This window comes from Pan paniscus, chromosome 7 (genome assembly GCF_029289425.2).
Source record: "Pan paniscus chromosome 7, NHGRI_mPanPan1-v2.0_pri, whole genome shotgun sequence".
In the NCBI taxonomy this organism is placed as follows: Eukaryota; Metazoa; Chordata; class Mammalia; order Primates; family Hominidae; genus Pan; species Pan paniscus.
The window spans coordinates 160515900-160532717 of NC_073256.2; the positions used below are offsets into that span (position 1 = coordinate 160515900).

At 46.9% G+C, this 16818-nt stretch overlaps 1 long non-coding RNA gene across 2 annotated transcripts in view; it reads left to right on the forward strand.

Annotated features, from left to right (window-relative positions):
* The window catches only part of LOC100980434 (chromosome 8 C8orf31 homolog), a 34421-nt gene extending 17989 nt beyond the window's left edge, over positions 1 to 16432 (forward strand). The window contains exons 7-9 of one of the 2 annotated variants that reach the window (XR_010112844.1): positions 3679 to 3832; positions 4086 to 14051; positions 14408 to 16432. This is a non-coding gene — a long non-coding RNA (chromosome 8 C8orf31 homolog). Of the gene's footprint in view, positions 1 to 3678; positions 3833 to 4085 lie in introns of both variants that reach the window. The other variant, XR_010112843.1, reaches the window with a different exon arrangement.
* Positions 16433 to 16818: the final 386 nt, after the last annotated feature.

Below are 16818 nucleotides of genomic sequence, written 5' to 3' on the forward strand. Positions count from 1 at the left end.
CCCCTTTTTTCTGGTAATATTCCGAGACTGGCTTTGTTTGGCTTCATAAGCCTTTAGTCTCTTTTTTACTATTATTATTATTTTTATTTTTTTTTGAGGCGGAGTCTCGCTCTGTCGCGCAGGCTGGAGTGCAGTGGTGTCATCTTGGCTCACTGCAATCTCCACCTCCAGGGTTCAAGCAATTCTCCTGCCTCAGCCTCCTGAGTAGCTGGGACTACAGGCACCTGCCACCACGCCCGGCTAAATTTTGTATTTTTAGTAGAAACAGGGTTTCACAATATTGGCCAGGCTGGTTTCGAACTCCTGACCTTGTGATCCGCCCGCCCCGGCCTCCCAAAGTGCTGGGATTACAGGCGTGAGCCACTGCGCCTGGCTGCCTTTAGTCTCTTGATAACCGTCTCTGGTTTATCATCCTCATGCTGAATGAGAGGGTCCCCAGTCAGGTCATCAACGCCCACAGTTTTGGGAGGGTTGAATTCAATGTTGAAGACTCAGCCACTGGCGGGATGAATCCAGCAAGCAGTAAGGCGTTGTTTAATGACCTCAAAGGGCACATTCAGGTTAATCACTGTGTCGATCTGATCAGCTCTGTCTAGGGCTTCTGCCTGTGGATGTGTTCTTGAAAAACCATCAACAGCTAGACTGGGTGAGACTTTCGGGCTCCTGCAGCCAGCCTGACTGGGGGCCTGTGTCGGGTGCCATATGAGAGATTTCAACGAGCCCATGCACAACCAAAGGGATGCGGCCCACGGTGCAGGTGGTCTCAGCGTCCCCTCTGTCCGACCCTCCCGCCCTCTGCATCTCTCTAAAATCTTGGCAGCCCACAGACTGAGTCAAATTGAGAAGAAAGAAAGTGGAGGCAAGTTCATTAACGTCAGTGCAATTAATTTAACAGTATTCAATTACAAACAAATAGAGCATTTCAGAGAGTGATGAGGGTTCTGAGGATGCACAAACAAGGGGTGCAGGGTCCAGCCCCACAGGGTCGGTGGGTCTCTCCCCGTGTGCGGCGACGAGAGATTGTAGAAATAAAGACACAAGACAAAGAGATAAAAGAAAAGACAGCTGGGCCCGGGGGACCACTACCACCAAGTTGCAGAGACTGGTAGAGGCCCCGAATGTCTGGCTGCACTGATATTTATTGGATACAAAGCAAAAGGGGCAGGATAAGGAGAGTGAGCCATCTCCAATGATAGGTAAGGTCACGTGGGTCGTGTGTCCACTGGACAGGGGGCCCTTCCCTGCCTGGCAGCCAAGGCAGAGAGAGAGAGGAGACAGAGAAAGATAGCTTATGCCATTATTTCTGCATATCAGAGACTTTTAGTACTTTCACTAATTGACTACTGCTATCTAGAAGGCAGAGCCAGGTGTACAGGATGGAACATGAAAGCGGACTAGGAGCGTGACCACTGAAGCATAGCATCACAGGGAGACGGTTAGGCCTCCAGATAACTGCGGGCCGGTCTGACTAATGTCAGGCCCTCCACATGCAGTGGAGGAGTAGAGTCTTCTCTAAACTCCCCTGGGGAAAGGGAGACTTCCTTTCCCGGTCTGCTAAGTAGCGGGTGTTTTTCCTTGACACGCTACCGCTAGACCTCGGTCTGCCTGGCAACGGGCGTCTTCCCAGACGCTGGCGTTACCGCTAGACCAAGGAGCCCTCTGGTGGCCCTGTCCGGGCATAACAGAAGGCTCGCACTCTTGTCTTCCGGTCTCACTTCACTATGTCCCCTCAGCTCCTATCTCTGTATGGCCTGGTTTTTCCTAGGCTATGATTATAGAGTGAGGATTATTATAATATTGGAATAAAGAGTAATTGCTACAAACTAATGATGAATGATATTCATATATAATCATATCTAAGATCTATATCTGGTATAACTATTCTTGTTTTATATTTTATTATACTGGAACGGCTCGTGTCCTCGGTCTCTTGCCTCGGCACCTGGGTGGCTTGCCGCCCACAAGGGGCTGGGACACAGAGTGACCGGGTTAAGGCCACCTCAGAAAGGACAGGCAGCGAGGTGGCAGGTGAATGATTAGAGAGGCATATCCACCCTATTCGTAATATCTTTTAAAAAATAAAATAGAGATGATTGGCCAGGCTGGCCTTGAACTTCTGGGCTCAAGTGATCTGCCCACCTCTGTAGGGACCAGCGATGTAGGGACCAGCCCCACAGGGTCAGTGGGTCTCTCCCTGTGTGCAGCGACGAGAGAATGTAGAAATAAAGACACAAGACAAAGAGATAAGAGAAAAGCCAGCTGGGCCCAGGGGACCACTACCACCAATGCGCAGAGACCGGTAGTGGCCCCGAATGTCTGGCTGCGCTGTTATTTATTGGATACAAGGCAGAAGGGGCGGGGTAAAGAATGTGAGTCACCTCCAATGATAGGTAAGGTCACGTGGGTCACCTGTCCACTGGACAGGGGGCCATTCCCTGCCTGGCAGCCGAGGCAGAGAGGAAGAGGAGACAGAGAGAAAGACAGCTTATGCCATTATTTCTGCATATCAGGGACTATTAGTATTTTTCACTAATTTTCTACTGCTATCTAGAAGGCAGAGCCAGGTGTACAGGATGGAACATGAAGGCAGACTAGGAGCGTGACCACTGAAGCACAGCATCACAGGGAGACGGTTAGGCCTCCGGATAACTGCGGGCGAGACTGACTGATGTCAGGCCCTCCACAAGAGGTGAAGGAGCAGAGTCTTCTCTAAACGCCCCTGGGGAAAGGGAGACCCCCTTTTCCAGTCTGCTAAGTAGCGGGTGTTGTTCCTTGACATCTTTTGCTACTGCTGGACCCTGGTCCACCTGGTAACGGGCGTCTTCCCAGACGCTGGCATTACCGCTAGACCAAGGAGCCCTCTGGTGGGCCTGTCCGGGCATAACAGAAGGCTCGCACTCTTGTCTTCCGGTCTCACTTCACTATGTCCCCTCAGCTCCTATCTCTGTATGGCCTGGTTTTTCCTAGGCTATGATTATACAGTGAGGATTATCATAATATTGGAATAAAAAGTAATTGCTACAAACTAATGATGAATGATATTCATATATAATCATATCTAAGATCTATATCTGGTATAACTATTCTTGTTTTATATTTTATTATACTGGAACAGCTCGTGTCCTCGGTCTCTTGCCTCGGCGCCTGGGTGGCTTGCCGCCCATATGCCTCAGCCTCCCAGAGTGCAGGGATTACAGTCATGAGCCACAGTGTGCGGCCACGTCTTCTTATGAGAAGAAATTCTCAATGTTAATGAGGTCAAATTCATGTATATTTACTCTGATAGTGCTTTTGTGGAGTAGACAAAGATTACTTAAAATATTCCCATGTGTTGACTTCTAAATGTTTCATGGTTTTAAGTCCTACATTCAGGGCTAGGATGGTTTTGGGTAGGCTGTGAGGTTTGGGGTCGTGATTTACTGAACGTTTTTTTTTTAGACAAATATTCCATTGATCCAGCACCATTCTTCAAGCTAACTTATAATGATCCCAAATGGGAGTATGGAACTCTAAGAAGGCAAGAGAAGCAGAATAATAACTATTTGGATAAATATAAAATATCAATGGTGTAAAATAAGAATAATATCTTGTAGGTTTATAACATATATGCAAGTAAATATATATGGGACTATAGGCACACACGACCACACTCAGCTAATTTTTAAAATTTTTTTGTAGAAATGGAATCATGATATGTTGCCTGGCTGGTCTTGAACTCCTGAGCTCAAGTGATCCTCCCACCTCAGCCTCTCAAAGTACTGGGATTACAGTCATGAGCCACTGTGTCTGGCACAAGCAAATATTAAAACAACGAAAGTACAATGGAATAGAGGTAGGTAAATGAAGTTATGCTGTGTAATGTTCTGAATTTTTCATGAGTGTGGGCGGCAAGCCACCCGGGTGCCGAGGCAAGAGACCAAGGGCACAAGCTGTTCCAGTATAATAAAGAAAATACATAGACTAAGAATAGTTATACTAGAAATAAATTATAGATATGATTATATATGAATATTATCAATCATTAGTTTGTAGCATTACTCTTTTTTCAATATTATAATAATCTTTGTTCTACAATTATAACCTAGGAAAAACCAGGCCATACAGAGATAGGAGCTGAAGGGACATGGTGAGAAGTGACCAGAAGACAAGAGTGCGAGCCTTCTGTCATGCCCGGACAGGGCCACTACAGGGCTCCTTGGTCTAGCGGTAGTGCCAGTGCCTGGGAAGGCACCTGTTACTTAGCAGACCAGGAAAGGGAGTCTCCCTTTCCCTGAGGAAGTTAGAGAAGACTCTGCTCCAGCACCTCTTGTGGAGGGCCTGACATCAGTCAAGCCCGCCCGCAGCCATCTGGAGGCCTAAACATCTCCCTGTGATGCTGTGCTTCAGTGGTCACGCTCCTGATCCACTTTCATGTTCCGCCCTGTACACCTGGCTCCGCCTTCTAGATAGCAGTAGCAGAATTGGTGAAAGTATTAACGTCTTTGATCTCTCCAGAACTACATAGAAGAAATAATGACGTAAGCTGTCCCCTCTCTCTCTCTGCCTCGGCTACCAAATAGGGAAGGGCCCCCTGTCTGGTGGACACGACTCGTGTGACCTTACCTATCATTGGAGATGACTCACACTCCTTACCCTGCCCTCTTGCCTTATATACAATAAATAACGGCACGGCCAGGCATTCAGGGTCACTACCAGTCTCCACGCCTTGGTGGTAGTGGTCCCCAGGGCCCAGCTGTCTTTTCTTCTATCTCTTTGTCTTGTGTCTTTATTTCTATGATCTCTCATCTCCACACACGAGGAGAAAAACCCACAGGTCCTGTAGGGCTGGACCCTATAATGAGACAGTAACCAACTTAAGATGGACTATAGTAAGTCAAAGATGCATATTGTAATGTCTAAAATAACCACTGATGAATCACGTAAAATATATCTAAGAATATAACAAAAGAAAATACGAGAAATATTTAACAAATGCAAAAGAATACCGTAAAGGAAAAGAAAGATAAAAAACAGCTGGGAAAAATAAAAGCAAACAGTGAAATGGAAGGTTTTAACCCAATTATATTAGTTCTCACATTAAATGTAAATGAACTTATTCTAATTTATAGACAAAAAGTTTTAGGCCAAATAAAGATAATAATAAACTGGTCACAGTGCTCATTTTAAAAGGAAGGACACAAGCCAGACATGGTGGCTCACGTCTGTAATCCCAGCACTTTGAGGGGCTGAGGTCGGAGGATCTCTTGAGCCCAAGAGTTCAAGACAAGCCTGGGCAACATAGCAAACCCCTGTCTCTTAAAAAAAAAAAAAAATCACTGAATGAAAAGAATGGGAAAAGATACATCATGCTGATAGTATTAGGCAGGAAATGCAGCTGAAATAAAAGGATATTTATAGTGATAAAAGGGTCAACACAACAGGACAATATTTTAATCCTACATTTGTACATATCTAATAAAATAGCTTCAAAACATTTAACCACAATAGGACAAAGCTGAAAATCAAGGCAAATCCACAATCACACTTAGGTTTGTTTGTTTGGTTGGTTGGTTGTTTGGTTTGGTGTTTTTTATTTTGTTTGTTTGTTTTTGAGAGGGAGTTTTGCTCCTGTTGCCCAGACTAGAGTGCAATGGTGCGATCTTGGCTCACTGCAAACTCCACCTCCCAGGTTCAAGTAATTCCCCTGCCTCAGCCTCCCAAATAGCTGGGATCACAGGCATGTGCCACCATGCCCAGCTAATTTTGTATATTTAGTAGAGATGGGTTTTCTCCATGTTGGTCAAGGCTGGTCTTGAACTCCTGACCTCAGGTGATCTGCCCACCTCGGCCTCTCAAAGTGCTGGGATTACAGGCGTGAGTCACCACACCTGGCCAGGTATTTTAATACGAATCTTTAAGTAACTGATAGAACAAGCAGACAAAAATTAGAATACATGAATTTATACAAGATTATAAATATTCACGTACTGAACATACATGGAATGCTGTACCAAACACCTGGAGAATCCACATTTCTTTAAGTGAATGTAGAACATTTATCAAATGTGTCCCATGCTCAGCCAGGCAATTAATCTATAATTAGAAATAAAACATATAAAGGTTGGAAAGAAATAAATGCAATATGGCAAGAAAAAGATATGATTAGAAAGGAAATGAAACTGTCATTATTTGCAAATGATATATTTGCATATGGGGAGAAACCAAAATAATTTGCAAACAAAATTACATAAATTTAACAGGGTTCTGAAGGTCAAGGTACAAAAATCAAATATATTCTATAGACTGACAAGGTAAAGTGAAATGTTAAAGACAGTATCATTTATATTATCATCAAAACCAATAGAATGTTCAAAATGAAACCTAACAAGAGATGCAGAAGACCTCTACCCTGAAAAACCAAGAAAATACACAAGAGGCCGGGCGTGGTGGCTCACGCCTGTAATCCCAGCACTCTGGGAGGCCGAGGCGGGTGGATCATGAGGTCAGGAGTTCAAGACCAGCCTGGTCAACATGGCGAAATCCTGTTGACCAGGAGTACTAAATACACAAAAAATTAGCTGGGAGTGATGGTGGGCACCTGTAATCCCAGCTACTCGGGAAGCTGAGGCAGGAAAATCATTGAACCCGGGAGGCGGATGTTGCAGTGAGCCAAGATCGCACCATTGCATTCCAGCCTGGGTGACAGAGTGAGACTCCATCTCAAAGAAATAAAAATAAAAATACACATGAGAAAAAAATGGAGATCTATATAAGGAAGGACATACAAAGGCATCTGTTGGAAGAGTTAATACTTTTAAATTGATGTACAGATTTGATGCAATCCTGATCAAAAGGGTATCAGGAATGATGATGATGATGATGATGATGTCAAAATTCGCCTGCTGAGTCTGTAATTTATCTGGAAATACAAAGTTTTAGAATAGCTAGGGCAACCTTGGAGAAGAACAAGGGCTTATGAATCACGTGTCAAGATTTTCTGAAACTTTCCATTGTTATGACAGCTTGGTATTGGCAAAGGGGACAGACAGCTGCTGAGTTGGGCCTGTCCCCTCCATTTTTTAGCAGCACTTGATCACCAGGCTGGAAAAACTGGACAAGTTTCTGCCGAGTTCACAGGCTCCTGTTTGGAGCAAGCTTATGCAAAACATGAAGGATTTGTCCCACTTGAGTATGTTTAATAGTTGGCTTTCTACTAAGAGGCACCCCAGTAACCTGAGACAGACTAGCAGCAAAGGGTCTCCCATATATAATTTCATAGGGACTTAACCTGATCCCACTTCTGGGGGTCACTCTTACCTGGAGCAGTGCAAGGCCAAAGCCCTAAATCCATTTCAGTTGAGTTTCCTGACACGGTTTGGCAAGAACTGTTTTAACGGTTTGATTTTTCCTTTCCATCAGTCCAGAGGATTGTGGTCTCCAGGCTGAATGCAGCTCCCAATTTACTCCGAGTGCCCTGAGTACTTGGGACAACCGCAGGGCTCTCATAAGGGCAATCAGTTCTGCCTCCTGTGCAGAGGTTCCTATTGGTAAAGTCCTCGCTTCTGTTACCTCAGAAACAGTTACCAAGGCATATGCAGCATTTCTTTTTCTGTTGGTTACCAGGCTGCTCCCATCCATAAACAATGTCCAGTCTGCATGTGGCAGGGCTGTGTCCTTTAAATTAGGGCAACTGGAAAACACCTGGTCAATAATTTCTAAGTGATTGTGCATAGGTTCTTTAGGCTCTTCAGTAGCGGGAAGTACAGTTTCTGGGTTTAAGACTCCAGCAGTCTGCACTTTTACTGCAGGGTCATCTGGGAGTGTGGCCTGGCATTTGCTCAGCCTGCCCGCTGTCAGCCAGTAGCCTCCCTTCTGTTCTAGTAACACCTGCACCTGGTGAGGCTCATGGATCATGATGCGCTGTCCCCAAACCAACTTTTCAGCTTCCTTTAACAGCAGGCAGTGGCAGCAACTGCCCTTACACAAGGAGCCAGCCTTTGGCCACAGCATCCAGTAAGCCACTGGCTGCAATATTCTTCCTAATTTCTGTGTAAGGACCCCTAGTGTTAGACCCAGTCTCTCAGGCACGTACAGGGCTCATGAAAGGGCTTGTGAGAATTTGGGAGCCCCAGGGCTAGGGCAGAGGTTAACTTAGGTTTCAGTTATTCATATGCATGCTGATGTTTTGTTCACAGTCGAAGGGGCCATTGTTAGCTCCCTTCAACAGTTTGTCTAGTGACTTTACCAGTAGTTCATAGTTAGGAATCCAGATTAACAAAACCCTGTTATGCCTAGAAATCCTTTTAGCTGCCTTCGGGTAGCGGTGGCGGAGATGGAAGCGGTTGCATTTCGCCCTTCCACTGTTAGAGCTCTGTTTCCCTTCTATAGAGAAAACCTAAATATTCCACAGTTTGTTGGCATATTTGAGCCTTTTTACTTGAAACCTTATATCCACAGGTTGCTAGATGGTTTAGGGTTTTAATGGTGTTATTCTGATAGTCCCATTCCGAGGGGCTAGATATTAGTAAATCATCCACATATTGTAAATATACCCAGTTTTTCTATTGTAAGCTCCTCAAATCTTGAGCCAAGGCTACTCCAAATATAGTTGGAGAGCTTTGAAATTCTGGTGGGAGTACAGTCCAATGATACTGAACTTGTGTGTGGCTTTAGGACCTGTCTATTCAAAGGTGAACAACAGTTGGCTTTCTGTGTCTGTGGGTATGCAAAAGAAAACTTCTTTTAAATCCAGTACTGCAAACCATTTATGATCTCCAGGAAGAGAAGCAGACATAGTATACAGGTTAGCTACATTGAGATGTATGTCCTCTACAACATCCCAGTTTGGGTCCGTGCAGGGAATTGCTCCAGTCAGGATCTGGAGTGTTGTCTGGATTTTCATCATGAAGGTGCTGTGCCTCTTCCTTTGCTTTATTTAAAACCAGCCATAGCTCATCTGCAGTGAGCATAATGTCCCAGAGAGCCTGCACGTCTGCCCAGGTGAGATGGTGTGCAGCAAATAGTGGTAAATAATTCAGCCATCTTTCAGGGATCCTCCCTGTGTGTAGGGAGGGTTAGAGTTCTTCCAATGTAACAAGTCCGAGGTGGAGCAGGGATTACAGGCCCAATCATTTTGGGCTGGAGCTGCTTGCTGATGGATGTTGTCATCGTGGGAACACTATGCAATGCCCTGCTCTGGACTCTGTGACTCCTCAGCCAAAATTAGTACCTTGCCTAATCTGAGAGGAAGACAGAAGCCCTGCTGCTTCCCTGTACTCTGGGGGTGACATTCCCTCTCTTTTCTGAGGTGGAGCAGGAGACGCTATGGGGTTTAGGGTACTTACTGTCAGGTTTGGGAGGTTTTCTCTTCCTCCCCTGGGGAGCAGGACAGACCTTAGCAGTGCCTCACACCATGAGCTCATTTCCCTTTTCTTCAGCATCCTCGTTATGCAGCCACATACATGCCAGCATGCAAGGTGTCCTGCCCCTTTTGCCTGACCTCTGGCAGAACAGTTTTAATGGGTAAATGTATGAAATTTCGAAGATCCAAGAACTGGCCATCATTTCTCAGACCCTCAAACAAACATTGGCCAAGCTGTGTTGCAATAGAAGATTTTTTTTTTTTTGGTCATGGGTGGATAACCAAAGTGCTTCCAATCTGACAGAATTCTCCTCCCTAGATGACTGTGTAGGGAGAGACGCAGTATTGCCTGTACTGGAGCCGGAAGACTTAATGACTCCCGTGCCGGGCGCAGGACTTGTGTGTGGCCGGTTGTCCCTTTCTTTCTCTTTCTTTTTCTTTCTTTCTCTTTCTTTCTTTCTTTCCTTCCTTCCTTCTTTCTCTTTCTTTCTTTCTTTCTTTCTTGTACAATATCTATTTTGTTTTTCTCCCGAGAACAGTCCGTCTTCAGTCTTTAAGGACTCAGTTCCTCACATGGGCTTTGGTGGCGGTCGTGGGGCAGCACCCACAGGTCTAAATCAAGGCGGGGGTGTTCGGTCCTTGTGGGCTTCACGAGATCCATTCCTGACTACCTTGCTGTGCATTGCACACCCCACACAAGAAAGTAGCTTCACATACAGCTTGGAAAGCACATAGGCATCGAAGACACTCACTTCGGAAATGTCCCTGACTGCTGCGGCCTCCATGATGTTTCCAATGATGAATTTCTTTTCTTTTCTTTTCTTTTCTTTTCTTTCGAGATGGGGTCTCACTCTATCACTCAGGCTGGAGTGCAGTGGCGCAATCTCAGCTCACTACAACCTCTGCCTCCCAGGTTCAAGCGATTCTCATGCCTCCTGAGTAGCTGGGATTACAGGCACCCACCATCACACTGGCTATTTTTTGTATTTTTAGTAGAGACGGGGTTTTGCCATGTTGGCCAGGCTGGTCTGGAACTCACGACCTCAGGTGGTCCACCCACCTTGGTCTCCCAAAGTGCTGGGATTACAGGTGTGAGCCACTGCACCCAGCCTCAAATGATGAATTTCTTAATGGCCTTGTCCTTGGCCACACATCAGGCACCATTCTGCACATGGCTGCACATGGCTGCGGCCCTTTTTGGCATGACCATTGTTCCTTCTTTCCTTTGTCATCTTGGAGGCATAGACCGGAAAGAGGACAGTTGTTCCTTTCTTTTGGCCAATTTCTCCCTTTTGGAATGGGAATGTTTACCCAATGCCTGCATCCCCATTGTATTTTGGAAATAAATAACTTGTCTTTGAGTTCAAAGGCTCATAGGTGGAAAGAACTCATTTCCAGATGAGACTTTGAACCTGGGACTGGAACCTTTTGGTTGTGTTGATGCTGGGACGAGTTAAGACTTTGGGGAACTACTGAGAAGGGATGATCTTACTTTGCAATGTGAGAAGGACATGAGATTCGGGAAGCCCAGGGTGGAATGATATGGTTTAGGTGTCTGTCTCTTCCAAATGTCATGGGGAAAAGGCCTCAAAGGCATTTCAGAAATCTCTGGAAGTGTAATCCCCAGTGGTGGAGGTGGGCCTGGTGGGTGGTGTTTGGATCGTTGGGGTGGGTCCCTCATGAACATGTTGGTGCCATCCTCATGATAGTGAGTGAGTTCTCACTCTGAGTTCATGTGAGATGTAATTATTTAAAAGAGTGAGGTGCCTCCTACCCCTTTCTCCACTCTTGTTATGTGAGATACCTGCTGTGGGGAAAAGAAAGAGAGATCAGATTGTTACTGTGTCTACGTAGAAAAGGAAGACATAAGAAACTCCATTTTGATCTCTACTAAGAAAAATTGTTCTGCTTTGAGATGCCGTTAATCTGTAACTTTAGCCCCAACCCTGTGCTCACAGAAACATGTGCTGTATTGAATCAAGGTTTAAGGGATTTAGGGCTGTGCAGGGTATGCCTTGTTAACAACATGTTTGCAGGCAGTGTGCTTGGTAAAAGTCACCGCCATTCTCCATTCTCTATTAACCAGGGACACAATGCACTGCAGAAAGCCACAGGGACCCCTGCCCCTCCACATCTGTGAGTATTTCTCGTCAGGTGGAGATAAGAGACTGAGAAAAGAAATAAGACACAGAGACAAAGTATAGAGAAAGAACAGTGGGCCCAGGAGACCGGCGCTTAACATGCGAGGACCCGCATCGGCGCTGGTCTCTGAGCTCCCTCAGGATTTATTGATCACTGTTTTTACTATCTTGGCGAGGGGAGTGTGGCAGGACAACAGGGTGATGGTGGGGAGAAGGTCAGCAGGGAAACATGTGAGCAAAGGAATCTGTATCATGAATAAGTTCAAGGGAAGGTACTGTCCCTGGATGTGCACGTAGGCTAGATTTATGTTTCACTTTACACAAACATCTCAGTGTAGCAAAGAGTAACCGAGCAGTATTGCTGCCAGCATATCTCGCCTCCAGCCACAGGGCAGTTTTCTCCTATCTCAGAATAGAACTAATGGTCAGCTTTACACTGAGGCATTCCATTTCCAGGGAGAAGCCGGAGACAGAAACCTTCCTCTTATCTCAACTGCAAAGAGGCCTCCCTCTTTCACTACTCCTCCTCAGCACAGACCCTTTGCGGGTGTTGGGCTGGGGGACGTAAGGTCTTTCCTTTCCCACAAGGCCATATCTCAGGCTGTCTCAGTGGGAGGAAACCTTGGTCAATACCCAGGCTTTCTTGGGCAGAGGTCCCTGCGGCTTTCTGCAGTGCATTGTGTCCCTGGTTAATAGAGAATGGAGAAAGGCGATGACTTTTACCAAGCATACTACCTGCAAACAAATTGTTAACAAGGCACATCCTGCACAGCCCTAAATCCCTTAAACCTTGATTCAATACAGCATATGTTTCTGTGAGCACAGAGTTGGGGCTAAAGTTACAGATTAACAGCACCTCAAAGCAGAACAATTTTTCCTAGTACAGATCAAAATGGAGTTGCTTATGTCTTCCTTTTCTATGTAGACACAGTAACAATCTGATCTCTCTTTCTTTTCCCCACAACCTGCTTCCCCTTTGCCTTCTGCTATGATTGGAAACTTCCTGAGGCCTCCCGAGAAGCCAAGCAGATGCCAGCACTGTGCTTCCTGTACAGCCTGCGATACCAAGAGCCAATTAAACCTCTTCTTTGTAAATTGCCCAGTCTTAGGTATTTCTTTACAACAACAAAAGAACAGACTATCACAACAGGCAAGAGTCAAAATTTTCTTGTCTCAGTTTCCTTGGAGAACAGTAATTATATATTTATAGTGGTTGTTATGGTGATTTATGCCAACAAAAGGGCACTTGACTAATAATTTCTTTTTTTTTTTTCTGAGAATATCTCGCTCCAGATTGACTAATAACTTCCTAGAAAACTACCATGCTTAAGATAAAATCCAAGCTCTTCTGCAGTGCCACTCCCAGAATTGTTTATCCTGTCACTGCAGGAGTGAGCTGGGCTGGGTCTGAGATCTTATGTCCCAGGGAGAAATGCTCCCCGCACCGCCCCAGGGGGACCCCAAGGGTCCTGGGAGTTGGAAACAGAAGTTGACCCATGGTGGTTCTGAGCTCCTAACTCTGAGTCAATAGGCAAAGCAAGGGGCTGTGCCATCCTAGCTGGGGCTGTTTTCAACTCACCAAGGAAGCGAGCTGGCCCCGCACCCATGGGGTGGGGGGAATTGTCTCTGGGCTCAAGGCTCTCTCTCATCTGTTACATCTCCCACATCCAAGGGAAAAAGTTAATGGGAACCAGAGCCCCTAGAAAGAGACAAGGCTGCGGAAAGTCCAGACGCTTCCGCAGTGAGGGCTTAGTCACCGTGTAACTGAGTGGCTGGTCTTCAAAATGCATTTTTAAACTTGTTTCCTTTCTCTTGGGTTTCAAGATATAACCTTGAAGCAAACTGCAGAAGCCTTTTCCCTTAGCCTTGAAATACACTCCTCATCCCTCCCTATCTCACCGTAAATACTCTCTCAAAGTTCTCTGTCCATTAGTATCTAATTATGTGCCTTCTTAGAAGTGCCGCAGGCTAATCTTGAGACAGACAGGCCAAGCCTGGGGACCCAGCTGCAAAATTCCAGAGATGACTTCAAAGCGGGTAATTAACAGCCCGGCCATAGTTGCGATGATGCCAGCCCGCGCTCCAAGTGAACTGGGACCCAAGACAGCCACCAGGACGGGACACACAGGCGCTGTGCTCAGCACGATTCCTGCATGCCTTCCATATCCAGCTTTCCATTTGTGAACCTTTGCCTTTCCCCCCACATTTGAAGTGGTTGCTCTGGGTCAGAATCCAGCTACTTCCTTTCACTAGTCTTGGCTAATGAAGTCTCTTGCTTTCTACCGGCCCCTGCTCTTGTTAATCAGACTCTGCAAGCAGAGAACACCTGAACCTGTGGCGTCTACAAGCCCACCAGTAAAGAGCCCTTTCCTGAGGACAAAATACACGTGAATGAACAGGGGACAGGGGATGTTACAGCGGCCGCACCCAGCGTCGTGGGAAGCCCCAGGCATTAGGGTCCGGCAGTGCACTAGTCAGCTCCTGCCGCCATAACGAACACCACAACTGGGGGCTTAAGCTACAGGAATGGATTCTGTCGCTGTCCTGGAGGCTGGAGATCAGAGATCAAGGTGTCAGCAGGGCTGGCTCCCCCTGGGGCCCCTCTCCTTGGCATGCAGATGGCATCTGCTCCCTGCATTCTGTCACGGTTGCCCCTCTGTGTGTGTCTGTGTCCTCACCTCCTCTTATAAGGACACCAGGCATGCTGGACTAGGGCCCACCCTAATGACCCCATTCTACCGTAATCACCTCTTTAAGGACCCTATTTTCAAATGCTATCACATTCTGAGGTAGCGGGAGTGAGGGCTCAACATGTGAATTTGAGGGGGGCACAGTTCAGCCATAACAAGTGCCCATGGGCTTTCTCCAGCTGATTATATATATATATATGTATATATATTTATGTATGTTTTTTTTTTTTTTTTAGATGGAGTCTCGCCCTGTCGCCCAGGCTGGAGTGTAGTGGCATGATCTCAACTCACTGCAACCTCTGCCTCCTGGGTTCAAGTGATTCTCCTGCTCCAGCCTCCTGGGTAGCTGGGATTACAGGCGCATGTCACCACACCCAGCTAATTATTTTATCTTTAGTAGAGATGGGGTTTCACCATGTTGGCCAGGCTGGTCTCGAACTCCCGACCCCATGATCCACTCGCCTCGGCCTCCCAAAGTGCTGGGATTACAGGCGTGAGCCACCGTGCCTGGCCGCAGTTGCCCTATGTTTTTATGTATTATTTCATTTCTTCTCTCACTCCTCCTCTACCCTATTATTTTATACAGTGACTGATGTTGTAAATTAACAGACTTAGTATTTATGTTACACAGTATTCTAACAGGATTGGCTGGCTTCCCAGAGCACACACTTTCACCCAGAAAGAGATCGTATTGATCGGAGTGTGGTGGGGAAAGGAAGGTCACTTGTTTTTACATGTGATGGAATAAAGGGTGGAATATAGACTCAGGAGGAGGCATGGCTGGCGGAAGACCCGGCATGGAATATAGACTCAGGAGGCGGCATGGCTGGCGGAAGACCCGGCATGGAATATAGACTCAGGAGGCGGCATGGAATATAGACTCAGGAGGAGGCATGGCTGGCGGAAGACCCGGCATGGAATATAGACTCAGGAGGCGGCATGGCTGGCGGAAGACCCGCCATGGAATATAGACTCAGGAGGCGGCATGGCTGGCGGAAGACCCGCCATGGAATACAGACTCAGGAGGCGGCATGGCTGGCGGAAGACCCGCCATGGAATACAGACTCAGGAGGCGGCATGGCTGGCGGAAGACCCGGCATGGAATATAGACTCAGGAGGCGGCATGGCTGGTGGAAGACCCGGCATGGAATACAGACTCAGGAGGCGGCATGGCTGGCGGAAGACCCGGCATGGAATACAGACTCAGGAGGCGGCATGGCTGGCGGAAGACCCGGCATGGAATATAGACTCAGGAGGCGGCATGGCTGGCGGAAGACCCGGCATGGAATATAGACTCAGGAGGCGGCATGGCTGGCGGAAGACCCTGCAGCATGGATGTTGGGGAAGCTGTCCCCACAGTGAGAAGACTTGATGGTGGACATGTCAGCTTAAAGCACCCAAGAAGAGGTCTCAAACGTTCTCCTGGGAGCAGTGGTCAGAGGGCTATGGGATAGAGGGGAGGGATGAGTGGGTGGAGCAAGGGGATTTTTAAGGCCCTGAAACGATTCTGCAACATTGTAATGGTGGACGCATGATGTTATGGATTTGTCAAAACCCGCAGAATATACAACACAAAGACTGAGCCCCGGTGTAAGCTATAAACTTGTGTTAATAACCACGTATCAATATCGGTTTATCCATTGTTCCACATGAATGCAAAGTGTGAGTAAGAGGAGAAATGTGAGACAGGGCAGGATACACGGGAACCCTCTGTACTATCTTCTCGATTTTCTATAAAGCCAAAACTGCTCAAAGAAATAGAGTCTATTGATAGATAAATAAGTTTTCCTGGAAGCCGCTGCAATCCCCAAGGTCCCCAAACAGCTTCCACCCACTGTCACTCTCGACAGCAAACAGCATCCCCACAAGCTCGCAGGAGCACCTCTGTGAGGCTCCCGTCTACGCACGCGCCCGGCTTCAGCGACCCCAGGAAAGGAGGGTCTCCGCTTAATCTTCCAAGTTCTACGTGAGTTTCCCTTGGAAAACTCTAATTCAGAGCCACACGGGAGGGAGTCTGGTGGTTCTTCAGAAGAGGGTGTGCTGGGTTCAAGGTTACAACAGAAAATCCAGCACCATCCACCCCAAAGTCAACACACCATCTAACACAACCTCCCTTCACATTTACCCTCTGAAAAGAATGTGACACCCCCATGCTTCCTCCTGACATTGCAGTTGGCAGCAATTCCTCTCAGCTTCTATTTATCTGAAAAAATGCCTTTATTTTGCCCTCATTTGTGAGGGAAATTTTAAATAGTATCAGAATCCAAGTTGGCAATTTGATTTCTTACCAGTGTCTGCTTCTGGCTTCCAAAGTTCCTGTTTGAGAAGACAGCTGTCATTCTGGGGGTTCCTGTTTGAGAAGACAGCCATCATCCTCGGGGTCCCTATTTGAGAAGACAGCCATTGTCCTTGTGGTTCCTGTTTGAGGAGACAGCCGTCGTCCTCATGGTTCCTGTTTGAGGAGACAGCCGTCGTCCCCAGGGTCCCTGTTTGAGGAGACAGCCGTCGTCCTCGGGGTCCCTGTTTGAGGAGACAGCCGTCGTCCTCATGGTCCCTGTTTGAGGAGACAGCCGTCGTCCTCATGGTTCCTGTTTGAGGAGACAGCCGTCGTCCTCAGGGTTCCTGTTTGAGGAGACAGCCGTCGTCC